At 36.9% G+C, this 4,466-nt stretch overlaps 1 pseudogene; it reads left to right on the top strand.

Moving 5' to 3' along the window:
- The first annotated feature begins 3,906 nt into the window (after positions 1–3,906).
- LOC135275958 (U7 small nuclear RNA) lies at positions 3,907–3,964 on the top strand (annotated as a pseudogene).
- Positions 3,965–4,466: the final 502 nt, after the last annotated feature.

Genomic DNA, 4,466 nt, shown 5'->3' with positions numbered 1-4,466 from the left:
TGAGTAGCGTCCTTCGTTTAATTAAAGTGTGATTGCTTTTTAAAAAAGTTGGCTTCATAATATTGAAAATATAATTTTTGAGACAATTAATTATAAGATTATTCTGCAAACATGTAAATTTTAACACAGAATGAACACTAAACTTTTTAAGAATGAAATCTTAAAACTTAACTGTAAATGCTACATTAAGAAATGAGAAACATACTTACTTTAACAAAATTTCTATAGATAAGTAGAAAGAGAGCAAGCCAGAAATTCATATTGCTGTAATAATAAACCAACATCATGGAAAATATCAGACTAGTGTACTAGAAAATGCCTGCAAGCAGCAAATCTAGATGCTCGTATTAGGAGAGTTACTGCAGGTGACATCTATTCCACACTCAAATGTCATAAAGACAGTGGTGCAAAGGGACAGTCAGCACTGGGTCAGCAGATACCGAAAAGCAGATTTAGAGGATGTCAGCATAAATGTACTAGTAAAACTCATGAGCATGAATAATGGTGCCCTCAAGAAGCCTATAAATACATACACATTCAAGTGGAATTTTGAATGATCCCTGTGTGATTCTTTGAATAACTTGGGCAATGCTAGTTTAATATAAACATATGACAAATAGTAAAAACTAAAACTTGTTGCAGGCTATGGCTATGTGAAATTTCATATAAAAAGCAAGCAATCTGAATTCAAATAGTAGAAATAACTGCAGCTTATGAAGGAAAATAAGTTGTCAAAATTTAAAACAGTAGACGCATTTATTTTCAATTATTACTTAATATTTATATACCACTAGTACAATTGCCATTGTTTTAAGTGTTTACAGATATCAACTCATTTAATACATATAATAAACCAATATAACTCATGCATTACAGATTACAAAAGAGTTTTAAAAAATTAATTAAGTCATGTAACTAATTATCAAAGGATCTGGAATAAAAATTCAGGGTCTTTCCATATGCTGCGGAAGATCATAGATGATTATGAAATTAATGGTATCAAACAGCAAAACAAAAGTTTTAAAAGCACGTAAAGATGTATTTCAAAATAGTATTTGTAATGTTCTCAAAGAAAAGAAGCAAGTAGTGAGACTGAATCTTTTATGAGTTTGAATGTAAGTTTTTAGCAGCAGTTGTAAGAATCTTGGAATATCATTTTGTTGCTCTGATACATGACATTAATGTCACGTAGAAACAATAAGAGCCATCATATTTGGAGTCCCCGTGATTTCCCCACATTAAAAATGAACGCGGCAGGGCGCGCTGGCTCTCGCCTGTAATCTCAGCATTCTGGGAAGACGAGGGGGGCGGATCACGAGGTCACGAAATCCAGACCATCCTGGCTAACACGGTGAAACCCTATCTCTGCTAAAAATACAAAAAATTAGCCGCTGGCATGCCCGTGGTGACACGTGCCTGTAGTCTAAGCTCCTCAGGAGCCTGAGGCCGGAGAATCGCTTGAACCTGGGAGGTGGAGGTTGCAGTGAGCTAAGATCACGCTACTGCACTCCAGCCTGGGTGCAGCCTGGGCAACAGAGCGAGACTCCATCTCAAAACAAACAAACAAATAAAACCAATAATGAATGCATTAGTAGACTGTCATTGTAGGTGGATCAACTCATCTCAACATTCCAGGGACATTTATTGCTGTAGCAGTGAATGTCCAGCATCCTGAGAAACTCACAAGTCCCAGGCAAACAGGAACAGATTATCACTCTCATTTGCAGTCAAAGGCAACAACAGACATTGGCTATGTGCCACTTTCTGGTAGGAAACACTATAAAGCTATCAGTGTGTCTGCATCTGACATCAAATTTTCTGTACATTACTCTATATTTTTCATTTTAGAAACAAATAGGTTGGGATCTCTACTATAAAACAGAATGAAGTAAATTTCTATTCCAAACAATAGAAAAAGAGGGACTCCTCCCTAACTCATTTTATGCCCTAGAAGAAAAAACTAGAAAAGCTACATTAAGAACATCTATATAAAGACGTCAGAGAAATATTGAAGTCTTCAAGACAGGAGGGGCCAGCTTTCTGGTCTGGGGATTATGGAGGAAGACAGCTGAAATGACATTCTGAAGTAACTTTTTAATTTTTCGCCCACAAGTGTATTTGTGCTGGACTTAAGTCATTTAAGACTTGGAATCTGAACTTTTCCTAGATAGAGGGATTCTGCTAGGTACAGTGAAACCAGTGGACATACAGGTATTCTTTTGGGGCTGAAATACAACAGTGTAGAATGAAGGCCAAAATCTTGATGAGAAGAAAGAGGAAGAAAACAGGCTAACAACCAGACTATCCCCCTTTCATACACATGCACAACTCTGAAGCTGCACAAGATCGGGGTCTAAACCATCAAGCAAACAGCCTCTGAATGACAAGCCATAGCATTTCTATAATCTCAGCATGCGAAGGAGTAAAAGATTAGAGGTCAGATCCCTCTATTTTATTTAAATTTTACTTTAAGTTCTGGGATACATGTGGAGAAGGTACATAGGTATACACTAGCCATAGTGAGTGGTTTGCTGCACCCATCAACCTGTCATCTAGGTTTTAAGCCCCGTATGCATTAGGTATTTGTCCTAATGCTCTCACTCCCCTTGCCCCCCACACTCTGACAGAATCTGGTGTGTGATGTTCCCCTCCCTGTGTCTATGTGTTCTCATTGTTCAACTCCTATTTTTAAGTGAGAATATGCAGTGTATATGGTTTTCTGTTTCTGTGTTAGTTTGCTGAGAATGACGGCTTCCAGCTTCATATATGTCCCTGCAAAGGACATGATCTCACCACTGATATCACAGAAATACCAACTGCCATCAGAGAATACTATAAACACCTTCTATAGAAATAGACTAGGAAATCTTGAATAAATGGGTACATTTCTGGACACATACACCTTTCCAAGACAAAGCCAGTAGGAAGCCGAATTTCTGAATAGACCAATAACAAATTCTGAAATTCAAGCAATAATTAATAGCCTACCAACTAAAAAAAAAATCCAGGACCAGATGGACTCAGTCAAATTCTAGCAGAGGTAGAAAGAGGAGCTGGTACTGGGACCATTCCTTTGAAACTATTCCAAACAATAGAAAAAGAGAGGTTCCTCCCTAACTCATTTTATGAGGCCAGCATCATCTTGATACAAAAAACCTGGCAGAGACGTGAAAAAAAAAAAAGAAAAGAAAAGAAAATTACAGGCCAATATCTCTGAAGAATATCGATATGAAATTCCTCAATAAAATACAGGTAAACTGAATCCAGTGGCACATCAAAAAGCCTATCCGCCATGATCAAGTTGGCATCATCCCTAGGATGCAAAGCTTGTTCAACATATTCAAATCAATAAAAGTAATCCATCACATAACAAAACTAGTGACAAAAACCACATGATTATCTCAATAGATTCAGAGAAGGCCTTCGATAAAATTCAACATCCTTTCATGTTAAAAAGTCTCAATAAACTAGGCATTGATAGAAGATATCTCAAAATAATAAGAGCTATTTATGACAAACCTATAGCCAATATCCTATGGAATAGGCAAAAGCTGGAAACATCCCTTCGAAAACCAGCACAAGAGAAGGATGGCCTCTCTCACCACTCCTATTCAACATTGTGTTGGAAGTTCTGGCCAGGGAAATCAGGCAGGAAAAAGAAATAAATGAAATTCAAATAGGAGGAGAGAAAGTCAAATTATCTGTGTTTGCAGATGACATGACGGTATATTAAGAAAACCCTATCGTCTCAGCCTCAAAACTCCTAAGCCGATAAGCAACTTCAGCAAAGTATCAAGATCAAAAATCAATGTGCAAAAATCACAAGCATTCCTAAACACCAGATTTCTCTATTTCAAAGTCCTGAAATAAATACCCCAAAAGAGGACGGATAAAGAGACACAGACTAAGTGTTATAGTTCTTTTACAATTTGTCTAGTAGGTTTTCCAGTTTTCACTCTCCCATGGAGAAAAAAAAAGGTAGACATGACCAAATGTTCTTTGAGGGTCAAACATGATAGACCCTCAAATAAATGTCTACCATAAACCATTTCTTGAATATAGAAATATAGACTGTAAGCTGTATGAGTGGTTCAGCTCATATGTGGTTCCAATAAAGACTATACAGTGTTTTAACATTTAGAGAGATAAGCAACAAAGAGAATCCTAAGGACATTTCATCTATAGCTGAGGTATACCCTTCCCTTTCCTAGAGTTTAGATGACTTCCTGATTTATAACAGCTTTGCATGAATTAAGGTTGATGTGGCTAGCCACATTGAATCCTAGTATAAAATGCTTCACAGCAATACCAATGTTAGAATAGCCCATGTTTGGATCAGCCCTCTTTTGTTTATTTTGTTTTGTTTTTTCTGTTGCAAAGCAATTTTTTTTCAGCATAAGTCTGTGGCTATTTTTCCAGGCTGTTTTTTCCTATGCTCTCACTCAGTCTAACTGAGAACATTGGCA

The sequence above is a fragment of the Aotus nancymaae genome, unplaced genomic scaffold (assembly GCF_030222135.1).
Source record: "Aotus nancymaae isolate 86718 unplaced genomic scaffold, 86718_ANA_hifiasm-v0.15.2.pri h1tg000019l, whole genome shotgun sequence".
Classification (NCBI taxonomy): Eukaryota; Metazoa; Chordata; class Mammalia; order Primates; family Aotidae; genus Aotus; species Aotus nancymaae.
This window is presented reverse-complemented; position numbering and strand designations above follow the sequence as displayed.